This window comes from Schistocerca nitens, chromosome 4 (assembly GCF_023898315.1).
Source record: "Schistocerca nitens isolate TAMUIC-IGC-003100 chromosome 4, iqSchNite1.1, whole genome shotgun sequence".
Taxonomy (NCBI): domain Eukaryota; kingdom Metazoa; phylum Arthropoda; class Insecta; order Orthoptera; family Acrididae; genus Schistocerca; species Schistocerca nitens.
Window position 1 is genome coordinate 376,258,956 of NC_064617.1, and position 21,040 is coordinate 376,279,995.

At 40.5% G+C, this 21,040-nt stretch overlaps 1 long non-coding RNA gene across 1 annotated transcript; it reads right to left on the reverse strand.

Annotated features, from left to right (window-relative positions):
* Positions 1-5,015: 5,015 nt before the first annotated feature.
* Positions 5,016-17,485, reverse strand: LOC126251703 (uncharacterized). Its single transcript, XR_007545776.1, has 2 exons — positions 16,915-17,485; positions 5,016-5,280 (listed from the first exon to the last, which is right to left on the reverse strand). It is a non-coding gene; the product is annotated as an uncharacterized LOC126251703 (long non-coding RNA).
* Positions 17,486-21,040: the final 3,555 nt, after the last annotated feature.

Sequence of the window (21,040 nt, forward strand, 5' to 3'; positions counted from 1 at the left end):
AATCGATCGAGTTTAAATAGTTCAGACCATGAAAGTCTTGCAGTAATTCTTCGAGATTTTCGGGTCTTGTTCGTACTGGTTTCATAATTTTATTTATATCCCCTGCATCCAACATGAGGTAAATACTCCCGTCAGATTTGACTACTGCTAATAAGGGACTACTATATGGAGAATTAGATGGTTCGATAATGCCCCATTTTAATATTTTTCTAATTTCCTTTGTGACTCTTTCCTTCTTGGCCCACGGAGTGGAATAAGAGGCGTTACAATAAGTTTGGCATGGGTAGCCATCCATCTCATAATCATAATCATTGATGACACCATACTTCTGATCGAAGACCTCCCAATGTTCCTTTAACAAGCTTGCTACTTCATTCCGCTGTACTTCAGTTAGTATTCAGTTTTCGGCTACATTATTCTGGATAACTTTTTCAACGTCCAATGAATTGTCTGTTGGTAAACGAAATAGTCCACAATAGCCAATTAAATACAATATATTAGTACCTAAACAATTTATCTTTATTCTCTGGCAGAATCTGTCATGCAATTCTAATTTCCTCACCACGTTCAAAACAATAACTTACCTGTCATTGGATAGAGTGCATATCCCTTTTTAAGAGGTCAATTACTGCATTTTTGTGCGGAAATTCCCAGCCACAGATGCATGGATAGGATAGGGCGCAGCTAACAGGAAGGTGCTTCATAGCCTTACGCTTTGTGCAATCACTTCTTCCTCCACCTGAGACTTCACAGGAATGGAATGAGCACTCAACGCACCTGAAAACGTACAGTTTGAAACTGTAAATACAGACAATATTTGCTTACTGTTCAGTTGTCTGAACAGACAAACGCTCATCACACTAAAAGTCGCTCCAGTATCCAGCAGGATGTTTACAGGTTCGTCATTTATTACAACTTCGACCATTGCCTATACCATTTCAGTAGGTTTCATTCCACGTCCAAACGGATTCTCTAGTAATTTTTGTCAAACGTCCATCCCATTGTTGTATCTTAGCACTCTTACTTCCAATGACGTTTCACCTTCCTCTTTACAACCAGGCACTTCCGGAAGTCGTAGAGAGGGTGACTTTAGTTTTCTGATTCACTTGACCTGTCATTATTCGCTTCCTCTGCAACTACCACTCGTACTTCATGGTCCTGAGCCGCCCAATCACGTTCATGATTACACGGTCTGTTTTCAGTTTTGCTTATCATTTGAGGCGGGATGTATTGCCCTAACGCCGGTCGGAGTGGCCAAGCGGTTGTAGGCGCTTCAGTCTGGAACCGCGCGACCGCTCCGGTCGCAGGTTCGCTTCCTGCCTCAGGCATGGATGTGTGTGATGTCCTTAGGTTAGTTAGCTTTAAGTAGTTCTAAGTTCTAGGGGACTGATGACCTCAGATGTTAAGTCCCATAGTGCTCCGAGCCATTTCAATCATATTTCCCTAACGTCTTTCTTGCATTTTCTGACGCTATCCATGGAACGGCCGATTGGTTACCCCATTGGACGTGTCTCATGTTATTATTCTCTGGTGGCATTTATAATCGTTACATTTTCGCTTCGCGTGTATAGTTGAAGCAATCGCTATTATTGTCGCTCGGTCTCTGTCCATAATGCCTGGTACTATTATTGTGCATAGCATTGTTATTGTTATTGCCATTACCCGACTGATGATCATGTGAACTGGACCTTCTATTTCCCGAATGATCGCCATTACACTGATTATTGTCGTGGTGATTTCGATTATTCGTGCCGGCCGCGGTGGTCTAGCGGTTCTGGCGCTGCAGTCCGGAACCGCGGGACTGCTACGGTCGCAGGTTCGAATCCTGCCTCGGGCATGGGTGTGTGTGATGTCCTTAGGTTAGTTAGGTTTAAGTAGTTCTAAGTTCTAGGGGACTTATGACCTAAGATGTTGAGTCCCATAGTGCTCAGAGCCATTTGAACCATTTTTTCGATTATTCGTATTACCGTTATACTGCGATTTTCCGTTCAGATGGTTTTCATTACAACAATTACCATGGTATATAATGTACAGATTCGCGTGTTACGCATTATACATCTGATTTCCGAACTGCCTAGCGTCCTCTTGGATTGCTTCTAGCGAGTCTATTACGACTGGAACTGATTTAAGTCATCGTCGGGTACAATAATTACTTCTGCTCACAGGCATTAGCAGTTCCCCTTTCAGAATTCTTAAAATCTCCCTATGGTTCATCCCAATATCGTGTCTTATTTGTGTACCTTTCGAAATACTTCCTAAATGAGCCGTTTTTCGGGCTGTAAGAATTCTGGACTGTAAATCTCGTTTTTGAATCTTTTTTGTTTACTCTTCGACCAGTATTTCTCAATAAATGGTTTTTTCAAACCCATAGCATGACGTACAATTTGTAAGTGGGCTGCTTCTGTGTTGGCAGCGCTGTGTAGCGCTTTTCATTGGATCTCTGACTGCAGTTTCTTTGTAAGAGACTCTGTGGTTGGTTGGACTTGTTGGAAGTTAATCACCAGTAGTGTTGGGCAGTTGGAAGTTAGTCGCCAGCAGTGACGTAAGTACTGTTGGGCAGTTGGAGGTGAACGGCTAGCAGTGATGGATGTTAGATGTGAGAAGTTAGCATTGATGGAGGGTAGAGGTCTGAAGTGTTAGCGTAGGCTAACGATCTGGAAGTATCCAACTTGTAGAATTAAAATTACTCATGATTATATATATTTGCACTGGATGTCAGATTATTAAGGTAAAAAACACATTCTTTGGTTTGCAACAAAATCTTTCCTTTGCTAACCACTTGCTTATTAGTAGTTAGTGGCTTTAGTAGTTAGAATCTTTTATTTAGCTGGCAGTATTGACCCTCGCTGTACTACAGTAGTTCGCGTAATGAAGATTTTTGCGAGGTAAGTGCTTAATGAAATGTATAGGTCATTGTTAAGATTTCTTATTAGTCAGGGCCATTCTTTTGAATTAATCATTAGAAGTCAGGTTGTAATTTTTTTTAATTTTTTTTTTAGCAGGCATATTGGGTTGCGCTAGAATATTGTGGGTCAGTAGTGACATGCTAAGAGAAAGTAAAGGGAAAGTAGGGTCAGTACATTCAGTTTTACTCAGCTCTTTCAGAATCAAATAACGTAGAAGTTTCATCTTCTCAGTCATTCAGCAATTTAAGTACAGACACACACATGTAAATAAAGAAGTTTCGAAGTCTCAGCCACCTCCGATGCCCATAGTGGGACTTCACCAATGGTTTTCAACACTATAAACAAAACTTTGTCCTGTTAATTCCAGGATTTAGGAAACACGTTTCGAAAACTTTTCATCAACACTATAGGGCGATCAGAATTTTTCTCTGTTGGAAACGTATGGAATTGCCTAGCTTTAGATAGACTATTTTCGACCTTTGCCAATGAAGTTGCACTTCGACGGTCAAAATGTCGATTCTTATAATTTGAATCTTCCCTACTGCTAATCAATTTCTCACGGCAGCCGTTCCACCTCATTTTCTTTATCTCTGGATTGATGGGTGAACGCTGATCAGACAATCTATCCAGCGATTTTAGCTCGGTTGACTTACCTTCCATCAGCGATAATCGATGGTTGACTTGACTCTGCCAGGCGGGAATTTCTGAGATTACCTTTTCTTTAATATGCTGAAACTCAGCTTTAAATTGTTCTTTGATTTCAGTGTTTCTGAGAATTGATTATTCCTGCTTGACCGTTTAACTAACTGACTCTACGGTGCTCTGTACTGGAGATTGTACCTCCTTTAATTGAGTCTCTATCCACTCGGATATTTCTTCCTCAGTCTTTTCCGTCTGACCCATTAAATAATCGTTAATATACCCTTGGCTTCTTAACTGTAGGTCTTTCACTTTGGTCGTTAGACCATCTATTCTATTCGACACGATAGACTGCTCATTACGTATCTCTTTCACATCCTTCTTCAAAGTATTTACCGATCCCTGTAAGGTATCATGTTTACGTTTCGCTGACTTTAACTCCAGTCTCAGTTTCTCGAATTACTTAGCCAACCTATCGTCTCTTTCCTTATTTTCAGCCTCTAAGGATTTAATAGCCTTTTTTATTTCGTCTTTAAATTCTCGATCCTTTCGATCCCATTCCTGATTAGTCTGTAATATTTCCTCTTTAAATTTAATTAAAAAGTAATACATAACATCCTCCGTCACTTCATTTGCAGGTTTACTAATTCTGATAGGTCGTACAGTGGAATCGCTGCTGGATATCGACATTCGTTTTGAAGATTTCGTGATGTGGCCGGCCAGAGAGGCTCTCCGCACAAGCAGAGCGTACGATGAGAAGTGTGAGAAGGTAGAGCGTAAAGTATTCTCAGCCATCGTAGTCACAGACAATATAGTTGACTCATAGGTAATCAAAAGTGTAGATCAAGTCAACATTACAGATTACTCTTAAAGTCAATGATTTCTGTAAGTCTTTATGTACGCTCTGCATATTCTTTTACTGAATTTAATTTTTTTTAAGATGAAACTATTTTATTTCAAACTCATATGTTTTATCTACTTCAGAAAAAAATAAAACAGTATGCATAACAATCTATCTCGATTTCCTTTTTACATCATCAAAACTAAACATAGGCCTGTATTACATACACATGCGAGAAAAATAAAACTACAGCGATAAAAACCATGGGTTGGAAAGTATTTTTTCCGAAATCTTGTTATATCGATCCCTCGATATATCGAATGAATTTTGCCTACTCTAGAGATTCGATATATCAAGGTTTGATTGTACCATATTATCCCCATTCTGGTAAAAACATTGTTCTCTTCATCAAAATCAACGACGCCGACTTTAAATATTGCTTACTTTAGTGTCTTATTTTCTACAAAACTACATTTTTACAAATATTCTAAGTTGTTCCTTTTCAGGTTAAATATTGCGAAGAGTGAAAAACTTGTTACGCGTTTCCCATGGAATGTTGCCACTTTTTAACAAATAAATAAAGGTTATGCCCCACTGATTGCACAGCAGGAAAAATGACATACATCAAGTTTCATAAACGTACTTTAATTAACAAAGTAATGATGCATACATATAAAATCAAATTTGTTTTCGAACATATTAATCGAAAATTTCGTCGGAGATACTTCGAACACAATTACTGTCCACAACAAAGTATGTACGAGATTTCTCAGCGACAGGCCTGTACACTCCTCACCATCAGATGACATATTGGGTAGTTGCAATTAATTTTCAATTTACAGAGAATTAACTGCATCACATGTTCAGGGCTTCTTCGTGGATACCTCCACCACCCTGAAAAAGATAACAAAAATATTAGTCCTTGTAAGGCAACTTGAAAGAACAAGAGCTGCATTTATCGAAGAACTGTCTACGATAATGTAGAAGATTATCGTAGATAAAGATGAAATTTAAATGTCTTGATAAAAACTTAATTGAAAGAGCTGTCTGTTAACAAGCATATTTTTGCACAGAGATTTGCGGACCATTTGTTATTCATCTTACAGAATAGATGTCGGAGCATGAGGTCAGTCTTTTTTCGTATTCTCTTACAGTGTTGTTTACTAGAACGAAACTTACACTATCATGCGTTGCAATGTTACAACTTTTGAACGTTAATATCGAAATGACTATAGGTTTCATTTTTATGTATCACTCATGTTCGCTCTTGGCAGCTTCACAGTTGATTCAGACTGAAGAACGAGGACGTTTCTTTGGTGTCAACAAGAGCGCAGACAGTAGTAGTCATTCATTTAAAGTAAATACGGCTCATAAGCAACTTAAGGAGATGAAGGTCTCGTGGCATTTGTTATGGTCAGTAATTTAGAGGTGTTAACAAACAATTAATTTTTCATTCTTTTCGTTCTCAATTAGATACATAATTTATTTTGAAACATTTCACATATGCATTAACATGTTACGAAAGTAACACTGGTACCATCTCTTAGCAGCATGTGAAACTATTTCAATTTTTGTAAAGTCAGTGCAAAATTATAGTTTTATTTATTTGGTTATTACTTTTATTACTTTTTATTTTACATTTACAGTTCTTTACCAAAGAAAAAGATATGCAAATGATAAAACGTGTAATATGGAAGACAATATTGTTTTATACAAATTTAACCTGTGAGAGAGAATGAGAAAGCGAGAGAGAAAGAGAGCTACACTACGTAGATCAGAGATATTGTTTGCTGTTGAACATGGAGGCGTACAGTCTGCATCGAGTATCAGTAGCCAGCGATGTGTGCAAATGGCGGTACGTTGTAATACTGTGTGCACCACAGAACAAATGTGGTTCATTGTGGGTGAAGTGGTGATTTATTAAAAGATGGAAAAAATAGTGTAATACCATAAACTATTAGCCATAACATTACACAAAAGGCACTGTGAGAGAGTGCCAATACGCTACTTTTACGTCAGCTGCTAACACATCCGCAAGTCCAACACCACAGGTGAGTTACACAACTTTATGAAGTGCGCTCCGACATCTTAAAGTTTCAAAAGCAAACTGCTCTCAGTGGTGTCAGAATGTTGATGACTAACGCAACATAAAAAAATACATATCTTGTGAAATACTTAACCTGACCGAAAGGACTCGTCCTGCCACATTGATGTGAAATTTTAGCATTGAACAGTGCTATTTAAATTCATTAATGCTAGGTGGACCAAAAAATTCATTTTAAAAGATTACATTCTCGCTTCGCGAAATAGTTTGGTAACATTAGGTACTGAAAAATAACACAGTCTTTTCTCAGTATCGTATCAGCTCTCCGCAATTTTGATAGATATTTTGTTTTCAGCTACTGCAATACATTTTTGTGCACGGTTAAATGTAACGTAGTGTAGATGAATGTGTGTGTTAGTGCGTGTGAGTGAATGCTTTTCTCTGGGTGTGCTAAGTTATTCATTACATTAACGCAGTGCAGAAAATTCTTCTTGCAAATCATTAGTCATACCTCCGCCAACCTTCAGCATATTATAAGATTTCATCGAATTATTTCATTTCTAAAAATATACACGTAAAGGTATGGTACTCGTACAACGAGTGTTTGAAAATTGTTGTTGTATCACGATATTGGATGTCGAGTCAGCTTATAGTCAAAATTCCTCAATTGTTTCAGAATAAAATGGAGGGGAATAATTTATAAATTCCTTAATAGAATGGCTGTTCACACGGTAAAATCCGGCAGCCTCACTGCACGTTCCAATGCAGTAAAATACTCAGAAGCTATTAGTAAGCTCTTTTAAGCTCTCTTCCAGGACATCATGTTTAGGGGATTGATTCGCGCCCACTAGCCAAAGTTGTGCCACAGGGTCCACCGTGAAATCGCTGCTGTTTCACATTCGAGGTGTCAGACTTCGTGGACGACAATTCGTCATCGTTACTTGTGAGTTATGGCACCACACGCATTTCGATTGCTTCCGTACGCCATTCCAGAAACAGATTGCGTAACTAGACAAAGTATTTGAGATTCATGTGTGTACCTCTTTTGTACAGTGACCTGTTCGTATAGCTTAACACGCAGCGCGCTAACTTGCCAGATGATCGTTGATCTAGTGCACCAATCAGCCTGAGTATGGCTGTTTTCCAAGCTCGTTTAGGCAAATTCTGGGGCGGTTCGCAATCTCCGTCTCTGAAACTTCGACGAAGCAACAGTCAAATAGTATAACACACAGACGAAAGTTACGTATTTCATAGACAGATGGCGCACACGACTTGTCTCGACAATGACAACAGAAGGCCATCCGGCCATTTGACAAAATATGAAAACAGGACAGTAGCGCCGAATGTCTTACGGTTTGTATTGTTAATGGTGAACGCTGGATCTGGGGTTTCCAGCTGCAGGAATCTGAATAATGTTGCGAGCATTTGGTGATGAATCCAGTATCCTACTATATAAGTACGTAGTAGTGTGACATATGGAAGTTTGGTTCGGTCCGGGATGTGTGCACGAACAGCCCAAGTTGGAAAGGCGACCGCACGCAAAAGTGGGAAATCCGCGTTAGAGAGAACCGACTCGGAACAAATTTGTATATGTTTTTATAGGGTAGCAGATCTGAACCTTATACTGTATATGTCAAGGTATTCGCATCCAGCGAATTAATTTCGGGTTATTTCGTACAGTCGTGGATCGTCGGTAGTGTCTGTTCTTTCAGATATTGACGTAAGGAAAATGACACAGTTGTAAGGCTCACTTACATTTGCTTCTTTTTGTCCTAAGTTTTGTATTGCATATATTGTGGCACTCCTCACACATCATAAGAGGTTAAAGACCTCGAAACAATTTTTTCCATCATTGGCAGTTCCAAAATGGGCAACTATTTCTTGTATGATCAGTACAATCACATCTTGTACAGTGATACTGAAGTAGCTTAGTTTGATTTTTGTAATGGACCCATGTATCTTTTTGAAGTTATTCAAAAGCTCTTGAGACGATATTTGCGGAAGAAAACGTTCTCACTGTTGATATATGCAAAGAAAATTTTGACAATAACTGGTAAATTTGCTGAATATCAGTGTCAAAGTTAAGGAAACAGTTTGCTTTGTGTGAAACGAACATTGGTATGTGATGTTAATGACTAATAGGAAAACAAGACCATGTCAACGGCCTTGTTATTCCGTATGTATGTTGTTCCATTTGATATGCATTGTTATCACCTATACACAGATAAAAAAACTGTGTGAATCATGTTTCCATATGTTGAATATTATTTATAAGCTTACATTTGATGATGTCACACTGAAGTATATACGCCGTGAATAATGACTCGCATACTCAAACTAATGGAAAAATTTCACGCAGATCTCAGAGAATCAATCGGTATATGTTGGAAGATTCGGCAAAAATTTTGTACTTGTGTTAGCACCCGCAAAACCTTGTAGTTACACAAATTTTCGCGCAACATCAATAATGGCTAATAGTATTTATAACGTTAAACATTAGATAAATTTTGTCATCTATTTTACCATAGCGTATTTTGTTATCTAATCTGTACAAAGATTCTGTATTTTATTGTTTTTTTTTTTAATTTTACATTCAAGCACGAAACCGATTCAGCGACCTCATACATATACGTATATACGCAAAAATATTCATGTTTGTGAAATTATAGCATTTGCAGCAGACGATTAATAAAAATTATTATAGCACAAAAGTGCATTCATTAAAAATAAGACTACACTGTAAGATGTTCTGTATGTCAGTAGTCTTGACATTTGTGAGTAGGTCATGTCAAATTCAAAGCTTCCAGTAATGGTCCAATGTGAATAGTCATGAGGAAGGAATTTCTTTGCCATGTCATAAGGAAGGATATAATATGTCATTCAAAGACACACGTTCCTATCGTTTTAAAGTTGCAATGAAGATATCTCAATAGTCGGCTGAAGACCTGATGATAAAGTTGTGACTAAAATGAGAGTTACAGTTAAGAACATTGTTAATTCATGGAGAGGAAATATTACAAATATCCTTGGAATGAGCTAAAAGTCTCGATATTAAGATTACTGTATGAACTGAGATTGGTTAATGTTCACGTGTAATTAGAATAGTGGCTGCTCTGTATCCTATGCCTGCTTATTAAATACGCAAGGAACTCAATTCTGAGCTGAACCTCCTGTTCTCAAAAATTTTCAGTGGTGAGTTAAAGACGATATTTTAAGACAGTCGAAGGAATCTGTCCCTTAATTATCTGTTCGCTCCACACTCTGAGATTATCATGAGATCCCTCTTCATCTATCATGTTGTACAATTTATATTTATGAGGTTACAATATGCACTATCACGCACGTGTATTAGTTTGTAAAATTACTTCGGACTAGATTATAAGAAATACTAAAACATTTATTAGCGCCGTATGTCGTTGATGTCGTCGGTAAAACGCCATTAGCGTGGTGCAGGTAATGCGATTTATGTGCTTTGTGAAACTTGCTACACCTGGTCCCAGGATCTCTCACTAAAGTCGGTAAGGAAAAAAAACAGTCTACTAAGACGCTCTCAATTCAGTCACGTATCTACTCCAGTATGCTGTAAGGCAGGTTGTTTGTCCTTTTACAGCATCAGTTGCATCTGCGCGTCCTAGAGGTGTAGTGCTTTTATATTATAGCTACGGTCGCAGGTTCGAATCCTGCCTCGGGCATGGATGTGTGTGATGTCCTTAGGTTGTTGTTGTGGTCTTCAGTCCTGAGACTGGTTTGATGCAGCTCTCCATGCTACTCTATCCTGTGCAAGCTTCTTCATCTCCCAGTACCTACTGCAACCTACATCCTTTTGAATCTGCTTAGTGTATTCATGTCTTGGTCTCCCTCTACGATTTTTACCCTCCACGCTGCCCTCCAATGCTAAATTTGTGATCCCTTGATGCCTCAAAACATGTCCTACCAACCGATCCCTTCTTCTAGTCAAGTTGGGCCACAAACTTCTCTTCTCCCCAATCCTATTCAATACCTCCTCATTAGTTACGTGATCTACCCACCTTATCTTCAGCATTCTTCTGTAGCACCACATTTCGAAAGCTTCTATTCTCTTCTTGTCCAAACTGGTTATCGTCCATGTTTCACTTCCATACATGGCTACACTCCATACAAATATTTTCAGAAACGACTTCCTGACACTTAAATCTATACTCGATGTTAACAAATTTCTCTTCTTCAGAAACGATTTCCTTGCCATTGCCAGTCTACATTTTATATCCTCTCTACTTCGACCATCATCAGTTATTTTACTCCCTAAATAGCAAAACTCCTTTACTACTTTAAGTGTCTCACTTCCTAATCTAATCCCCTCAGCATCACCCGATTTAATTAGACTACATTCCATTATCCTCGTTTTGCTTTTGTTGATGTTCATCTTATATCCTCCTTTCAAGACACTGTCCATTCCGTTCAACTGCTCTTCCAAGTCCTTTGCTGTCTCTGACAGAATTACAATGTCATCGGCGAACCTCAAAGTTTTTACTTCTTCTCCATGAATTTTAATACCAACTCCGAATTTTCCTTTTGTTTCCTTTACTGCTTGCTCAATATACAGATTCCCAACCACTGCTTCCCTTTCATGCCCCTCGACTCTTATAACTGCCATCTGGTTTCTGTACAAATTGTAAATAGCCTTTCGGTCCCTGTATTTTACCCCTGCCACCTTTAGAATGTGAAAGAGCGTATTCCAGTCAACATTGTCAAAAGCTTTCTCTAAGTCTACAAATGCTAGAAACGTAGGTTTGCCTTTTCTTAATCTTTCTTGTAAGATAAGTCGTAAGCTTAGTACTGCCTCACGTGTTCCAACATTTCTACGGAATCCAAACTGATCTTCCCCGAGGTCCGCTTCTATCAGTTTTTCCATTCGTCTGTAAAGAATTCGCGTTAGTATTTTGCAGCTGTAACTTATTAAACTGATAGTTCGGTAATTTTCACATCTCTCAAAACCTGCTTTCTGCCTATTAGTATCAAACATAGGCCTAACAGTTATGAGGAAGAAATTTCTGGGAATGTACAGTTGGAATACAGCATTGTATGGTAGTGAAACGTGCACTGTGGGAAAACCGAAACGGAAGAGAATCGAAGCATTTGAGATGTGGTGCTACAGGAGAATGTTGAAAATTAAATGGCCTGGTGCCCGCCCGGTTGGCCGTGCGGGCTAACGCACGGCTTTCCGGGCGGGAAGGAGCGTCTGGTCCCCGGCACGAATCCGCCCGGCGGATTTGTGTCGAGGTCCGGTGAACCGGCCAGTCTGTGGATGGTTTTTAGGCGGTTTTCCATCTGCCTCGGCGAATGCGGGCTGGTTCCCTTTATTCCGCCTCAGTTACACTATGCCGGCGAATGCTGCGCAAATAAGTTCTCCACGTACGCGTACACCACCATTACTCTACCACGCAAACATAGGGGTTACACTCGTCTGGTGTGAGAGGTTCCCTGGGGGGTCCATAGAGGGCCGAACCGCAGAATAACGCTGGGATCGGTGTGGGGCGGAGGAGGGGTGAAGTGGATTGCGGTAGTCGTTGTGGGGCTGTGGACCACTGCGGCTGCGGCAGGGACGGAGCCTCTCCCTCGTTTCTAGGCCCCGGTTAACATACAATACAAATGGCCTGATGAGATAAGCTGTGAAGAGTCTTACCGCAGAATTAGCGAAGAAAGGAAGATATGGAAAACTCTGACAATAACAACAGCCAGGATGACAGGACATGTGTTAAGACATCAGGGTAGTCATGAGTCATGACGTGAAACGTCCCCTTTCAATAATAGTACACTACTGTGCTTAAACTGACGCACAATATTTTTAGCGCAACGCAATCTGACTTTCAATAATCTCTACAAGAGAATGGCCCTGACTAACATTGAACTATACCTTTCACAAATCACTTACCTCACAAAAATCTTCGCTACTCAAGCTACTGCAATACAGCGAGCGCCACTACTGCCAGCTAAATAAAAGATTCAAACTATGGAAGGCACTAACTACTGATAGGGATAGTTAGCAAATGAAAGATATTAATAGAGAACAAACAATGTATTTACCTTGATATCATATATATATATATATATATATATATATATATATATATATATATATATATATATATATATATATATAGAGCAGTTCATGACAAATTTCAAAACTCCGCTATCTCTCTCCCCACATCCACCACTGCTGGCGGCTCACCTCCAACTGCCAACGCTACGCGCTGTTCACAGCCAGCTGCCTAACACTACAATGGCGAGTATTACAACAATGCAAAGCAGCCACAGACTGCACACAGCACAGCCAGTGATTTTCATACAGAGGTGGCGTTACCAATAAAAAAACCTAAACAGCCTACTTACAGACGTACAAAGATATAGATGCTGGTGATAGTGATAGTGAAATGGGCACAGTCAACCGACTTTGCTCTTGATTATCGTGACACTATTGCTAGCTTTTTCGTTATTGTAAATTACATGGCCTTACAGGTCATGGAGAATTACGTTCCTTTTTCAGAAAACATTTTATAGCCGTATATGGTATGGGGAATGTTAGATCTTCGTTCGCGCTCTCAACTTCTGTAGAACATGTATCCACTTCTAATTCAATCATTCAAAGTTAAAAGGGACATATTTTAATGTTCTTCCACCCGTTTCAGGAAGTAATAAGAATATATTTTAGTCTTCATTTGTCCGTCGTTTCATTTGAGGGTGTAAAAGCATATGATGGTTTGTAGTATTGTGTTTACCCATTAAGTATGTTATCTTTTATATTAACTTTCATAATTATATTACATTTGAGTACGGTAGGGATATTAAGAATTTATTATCCGACTCCCTGGTTTATGTTTAATGAATATTCCCATGTGTGCCATACCTCCAAATATATTCCTTCCCACTTATATTTAAAGGTGGGATGAAACAGCGTACATTAAGCAATGATCATAAGTATATTATGTGAGAGTTTCAGTCTTAAAGATAAGTCCACGTCGCTGTGGAACTTCGAGACACGTGCCGGCACCCAAGTTCAAGATTATTTGGGTTGTTATCCATCGTAGGAGAGAGATGGCAGCAACATTTGCCTTGCATGAGCTGAATCTATCAAGATACAAATGATATACATACAAAGTCAGTAGATGCATAGGGTCTCTTATTGTAGATTCTAATATCAGTTTTGTCTTACCAGAAGTTGAAAATACCGCTACAGTTGTCAAGTTCTTTTATTATCACACGAGGGGTTTCGGGCTCTTATACGGCCATCTTCAGGTATCGTAACTTAGTGCTGTGAACCCCCGATCGCCGCGGTGGACGTGTACAAGGCGCGGTGTGCTACCCACGAGCGCAGAACATGACTCCACGCGGTATTTTAAGCCTCTGGTATAAGTTCAGTTGCGGATGTTCCTCCGACAGGATTGTTTGTAGTTTTGTCTTACTTAAATCCAGTTAACTTTCCCGTCTTCCGTTGCGCTTTGCGAAAGCACTTACCACTGTAAAGCTTTAGCCATCGCAGTCAGACTGCTGTTACTTACATGTGGGTCAGGCATGATATGAAAAGGTGACATTTCGACCACAAAATCAAGGGCTACAGTTTCACGTAAACCCGCAGCTTAAAGTTAATTAAAGGAGGGCAGGCGTTCAAGTATTAACGGAAAAGACAGGGTTGACAAGTAAAAGTGGCTCAGGGAACAGAGTTCCAAGGTGCAAATACACAGCAGAGGAAAGGAAATACAGTGCTAACCTGAGTATAGCAGATACTGAAAGTGACCACGATTCATCTCTTCGCGCTTTTGGGCCCTTGTCAGCATGTGGCTGAGGGTGGATCCAAGCTGGACCGCAGGAGTTACTTCAGTCCCATCCGAGATGTTCTGCTGCAATTCTTAAAGACTATGAGGGTTGTTGCGATTCACCTTAGACTTGAGGGTTCCCTACACAAAGTATTCGCACACTGATAAATTAGGTTCTAGGCGCTTCAGTCTGGAACCGCGCGACCGCTACGGCCGCAGGTTCGAATCCTGCCTCGGGCATGGATGTGTGTGATGTCCTTATGTTAGTTAGGTTTAAGTAGTTCTAAGTTCTAGGGGACTGATGACCTCAGATGTTAAGTCCCATAGTGGGCGAGATAGGGCCGTGACCAGGCTGACATCTGCGAACAACTCTGTCAGGCGTAAAGACTGTGTAAATGCGCTCCAAGGTTTGGTCCGTTGTATGGGCAGTTGCTCTATCCTGTTGGAAGTAACTGTAAGTCTTTTCCTTCTACGTTAATGCTTCCACAAATGGTCTGGTCAACTTTTATTTACCCCAGCCTGGATGACGAAACGAGCTAGCAGAATGCTGAAGCTGAGTTAAGTCGATCGTGTGCAAATTACAGCAGAACGGACACAAGCTGACCGTAGTGTTCAAGTATCTACCCGAAAGAAGAAGAGAAAGCAAAGTGCACGCAATAAATACTTCGTTGTCAATATCGGTAAATGTGTTATTAGGCTGTAGCTTGTGCTATATTACGAACAACCTAAAAAGTTATTAGTAGTCACAAAACAGATTTTTAAATGCTTTTAATAATTGAAAGCTGACAACAGATACTATAGCCACACAAATAAAGAATTCAAAGCTCTTATCACACGAAACTAGGCTTGCAAGGAAACAGAGGAAAATTGTTGTCTGTATGACCGGTTTTTAAAAGGTGCCGGAACAGACTAGTCATAATGACTAAAAGAGACATATTACATTACAGTTTTACTAAAAGTGAACTAGTGGAATTAAAGAGGCCATTGGCTTATTCAAATGAAACATGGTCAGGGCAGTTTACACAAACGACCTACTATTTGGCGCCGCCCCACCCCACACGTTCTTCCTGAGAAATTAGTTGCCTTTCCTTGTGTTCTTGGTAAAACCTCAGTCTAAAGCATTGGCTCTTGGCCGCGTCTGGTACCCCTCTTACCTTGGCGCCCAATATGTTGCTTGTGTCGCTTGCATCACAAATTGGCCCTGTGATTTGTACACATCACATTGTGAGCAAGATAACCTCACCGACAACTCTACATTGCATGCTTATGGTGTCTGGCTTTTAAACCCAGTGTTACGGCTCTGTCCGAGTGGGCGCTATTGAGTCAGGGGCTACAGCTGACGTTCGTGCCAACTGTGTTTACTGAGAAGTAGACTTGGCCACTGTTTCTATGTTTCGATACAGTGTATCGATACGTGCAACTGTTCTAGTGTTTCGGAACGGCTGTGGTTCACTGTTTAGAAACAGTGTTTCATTCCGCCCCTGTCTCGGATAACCAGACCAGACTCGATCTCGAGCCAGACACAGAAACTGTGTCGTTGTTTCAAAATAAGGCTGTTTCAGTCCACCTGTGCTTGGAACGGACTAATTGTATCGAAACAGTGATGTTTCATTCTGCTCTGTGTCGGACGAGATTCGGGCTCGGCACAGGTACTGAAACACAACGTACCACTTCATGAAACAGTTTCAAGAGTGTCGAAATCTTTTTGACAGGCAATAGCATGAACCTTAAGATACCCGAAAATAAAGCTTCGTTTCTAGCTGACTGTCGTATTCCGAAATGGCGTAACATCTGCTTTATAAACACTAACCAAACAATGAAACAACGCATACTATTCACATTCAAAATAATAAATATGTGAAAATCATTCAGTTAAATTACACTTTTTTATAACATACGCTTCTCTGTTCATGTACAGTAATCATATTAAGAAACGCAAGTAAGCCTACAACATTTTGAATAAAAAAAAAGACGTAGAGTGTCAGTTATTAGACATATACATAAATTTGATGTAGGTATAATTGCAATCAATCTGTTTGACATATCACTTATAGTGTAATGGTGAACGGGAAGGGCTGGGGAGCATGGTAAATTTATAGTAACGGTTCGAAACACCTTGAAAGACAAAATTTTTTTCTCTTATATTTTGTTATTTATTCGAATTATTTAGCGTTATTTGTGAGTCTATAGTCAATGTGCCTATTATCCACAATGATTCCCTTTGTGTGCATGGAAATTAGCAGGATGGGTATATTACCCATACTAACGGAATGTGTGAATCCCAGTAGCATATCCGTAGTTTCCGCAGTTTGCTCCCACCTCCAGTTCCGTTCGTGTGGTTCTTCGGTCTTCAGCTATGGCTGTCCTCAGCCAATTGAAAAGTATGAAAGTCACACGACACGAAAGCAGTGCATTTGCTGCAGGAAATACGAAACTGCCAATACGCTTAAGTGATAGTTTCATACTTTCTGCGATATGATTAGCGCTCTCGCACCTCATTTGTGTTTATATGGACATACTTATACAGTAGACAATCAAGATGATAAAATGTGTAAGTTTATTAGATTACAAAACACAAACTGTTTCACTGTTTCGAAACAGCGTATCGAAACATTACATTGTACTGTTTCATTTGTTTTGAAACAGTTAGGTGTTTCAGTTTGCCCATCTCTACTGAGAAGTGACGCAACTCACTTGGTGATACTGGACACGCAGCGCCCCTTGCGTTCGACGTAGCCGAGCGGGCAGTTGGCGCTGCTGGGGATGTCTCCGCCGGCCGACACTAACGCCACGGCCACCGTGGCGACTAGCAGCGCAAACAGCAGCAGGGCGATCGTGGTGCGAGCCATGGCGTCCCAGATAAAACTGGAGTCGAATCGGAATCGCGACTGCTCGTCAAGTGTTATCCGCATGCGGTTCAACAGGTCGCGGACATGTGTGGGTCGCGGCTCATAGATAAGTAGTAGAGCGGTCAGTCGTAGACGTAAGATTCTCGGAAAGGGAGATTGACTGTTTACTTCATGTGCAGTGGCGAAGCGTCCATTAAGGCTCTAAGGCTGGCCCTACCCAAAAAATACCAGAATAATTCATCCAAACTGAATTTAATCCTATCTGATCACGTATCCTCGAAACTGCTTTCAAATAGTTTCCGTTTTAACTTCGTATATGTACCAGTCAGAATAACGCATCACTCCTCTAGCTTTGCAGTGAAGAAGCAGCTCGCGATACCATACTTTTTACGAGCATGCGCAGTAAGGCCTTTTCCTTAACGTGGCGGACTGCTGTGAGTGGATATGGTTTTTAAAAGCTGCCATGTGATTTGTTTCTTGTTATCGCCAGCAAGTGGATGCACGCCTAAGAGGAATGCCATGTCATTCAGCAGTTTCCTAACAGATTGCTCTACTTCGCATCGTCTGGCACCCTACCAGCAAGCCGGGCACAATGAGAAACGACTGCCGGCCTCTGTGGCCGAGGGGTTCTAGGCGCTTCAGTCTAGAACCGCGCGACCGTTACGGTCGCAGGTTCGAATCCTGCCTCGGGCATGGATGTGTGTGATGTCCTTAGGTTGTTGTTGTGGTCTTCAGTCCTGAGACTGGTTTGATGCAGCTCTCCATGTTACTCTATCCTGTGCAAGCTTCTTCATCTCCCAGTACCTACTGCAACCTACATCCTTTTGAATCTGCTTAGTGTATTGATCTCTTGGTCTCCCTCTACGATTTTTACCCTCCACGCTGCCCTCCAATGCTAAATTTGTGATCCCTTGATGCCTTAAAACATGTCCTACCAACCGATCCCTTCTTCTAGTCAAGTTGTGCCACAAACTTCTCTTCTCCCCAATCCTATTCAATACCTCCTCATTAGTTACGTGATCTACCCACCTTATCTTCAGCATTCTTCTGTAGCACCACATTTCGAAAGCTTCTATTCTCTTCTTGTCCAAACTGGTTATCGTCCATGTTTCACTTCCATACATGGCTACACTCCATACAAATATTTTTAGAAACGACTTCCTGACACTTAAATCTATACTCGATGTTAACAAATTTCTCTTCTTCAGAAACGATTTCCTTGCCATTGCCAGTCTACATTTTATATCCTCTCTACTTCGACCATCATCAGTTATTTTACTCCCTAAATAGCAAAACTCCTTTACTACTTTAAGTGTCTCATTTCCTAATCTAATCCCCTCAGCATCACCCGATTTAATTTGACTACATTCCATTATCCTCGTTTTGTTTTTGTTGATATTCATCTTATATCCTCCTTTCAAGACACTGTCCATTCCGTTCAACTGCTCTTCCAAGTCCTTTGCTGTCTCTGACAGAATTACAATGTCATCGGCGAACCTCAAAGTTTTTACTTCTTCTCCATGAATTTTAATACCTACTCCGAATTTTTCTTTTGTTTCCTTTACTGCTTGCTCAATATACAGATTGAATAACATCGGGGAGAGGCTACAACCCTGTCTCACTCCTTTCCCAACCACTGCTTCCCTTTCATGCCCCTCGACTCTTCTAACTGCCATCTGGTTTCTGTACAAATTGTAAATAGCCTTTCGCTCCCTGTATTTTACCCCTGCCACCTTCAGAATTTGAAAGAGAGTATTCCAGTTAACGTTGTCAAAAGCTTTCTCTAAGTCTACAAATGCTAGAAATGTAGGTTTGCCTTTTCTTAATCTTTCTTCTAAGATAAGTCGTAAGGTTAGTATTGCCTCTCGTGTTCCAACATTTCTACGGAATCCAAACTGATCTTCCCCGAGGTCCGCTTCTACCAGTTTTTCCATTCGTCTGTAAAGAATTCGCGTTAGTATTTTGCAGCTGTGACTTATTAAACTGATAGTTCGGTAATTTTCACATCTGTCAACACCTGCCTTCTTTGGGATTGGAATTATTATATTCTTTTTGAAGTCTGTGGGTATTTCGCCTGTCTCATACATCTTGCTCACCAGATGGTAGAGTTTTGTCATGACTGGCTCTCCCAAGGCCATTAGTAGTTCTAATGGAATGTTGTCTACTCCCGGGGCCTTGTTTCGACTCAGGTCTTTCAGTGCTCTGTCAAACTCTTCACGCAGTATCTTATCTCCCATTTCATCTTCATCTACATCCTCTTCCATTTCCATAATATTGTCCTCAAGTACATCACCCTTGTATAAACCCTCTATATACTCCTTCCACCTTTCTGCTTTCCCTTCTTTGCTTAGAACTGGGTTGCCATCTGAGCTCTTGATATTCATACAAGTGGTTCTCTTCTCTCCAAAGGTCTCTTTAATTTTCCTGTAGGCAGTATCTATCTTACCCCTAGTGAGACAAGCCTCTACATCCTTACATTTGTCCTCTAGCCATCCCTGCTTAGCCATTTTGCACTTTCTGTCGATCTCATTTTTGAGACGTTTGTATTCCCTTTTGCCTGCTTCATTTACTGCATTTTTGTATTTTCTCCTTTCATCAATTAAATTCAATATTTCTTCTGTTACCCAAGGATTTCTATTAACCCTCGTCTTTTTACCTACTTGATCCTCTGCTGCCTTCACTACTTCATCCCTCAGAGCTACCCATTCTTCTTCTACAGTATTTCTTTCCACAATTCCTGTCAATTGTTCCCTTATGCTCTCCCTGAAACTCTCTACAACCTCTGGTTCTTTCAGTTTATCCAGGTCCCATCTCCTTAAATTCCCACCTTTTTGCAGTTTCTTCAGTTTCAATCTGCAGTTCATAACCAATAGATTGTGGTCAGAATCCACATCTGCCCCTGGAAATGTCTTACAATTTAAAACCTGGTTCCTAAATCTCTGTCTTACCATAATATAATCTATCTGATACCTATTAGTATCTCCAGGATTCTTCCAGGTATACAACCTTCTTTTATGATTCTTGAACCAAGTGTTAGCTATGATTAATTTATGCTCTGTGCAAAATTCTACAAGGCGGCTTCCTCTTTCATTTCTTTCCCCCAATCCATATTCACCTACTACGTTTCCTTCTCTCCCTTTTCCTACTGACGAATTCCAGTCACCCATGACTATTAAATTTTCGTCTCCCTTCACTACCTGAATAATTTCTTTTATCTCGTCATACATTTCATCAATTTCTTCATCATCTGCAGAGCTAGTTGGCATATAAATTTGTACTACTGTAGTAGGCATGGGCTTTGTGTCTATCTTGGCCACAATAATGCGTTCACTATGCTGTTTGTAGTAGCTAACCCGCACTCCTATTTTTTTATTCATTATTAAACCTACTCCTGCATTACCCCTATTTGATTTTGTATTTATAACCCTGTAATCACCTGACCAAAAGTCTTGTTCCTCCTGCCACCGAACTTCACTAATTCCCACTATATCTAACTTTAACCTATCCATTTCCCTTTTTAAATTTTCTAACCTACCTGCCCGATTAAGGGATCTGACATTCCACGCTCCGATCCGTAGATTGCCAGTTTTCTTTCTCCTGATAACGACGTCCTCTTGAGTAGTCCCCGCCCGGAGATCCGAATGGGGGACTATTTTACCTCCGGAATATTTTACCCAAGAGGACGCCATCATCATTTAATCATACAGTAAAGCTGCATGTAAAGCTGCATGTCCTCGGGAAAAATTACGGCTGTAGTTTCCCCTTGCTTTCAGCCGTTCGCAGTACCAGCACAGCAAGGCCGTTTTGGTTAATGTTACAAGGCCAGATCAGTCAATCATCCAGACTGTTGCCCCTGCAACTACTGAAAAGGCTGCTGCCCCTCTTCAGGAACCACATGTTTGTCTGGCCTCTCAACAGATACCCCTCCGTTGTGGTTGCACCTACGGTACGGCCATCTGTATCGCTGAGGC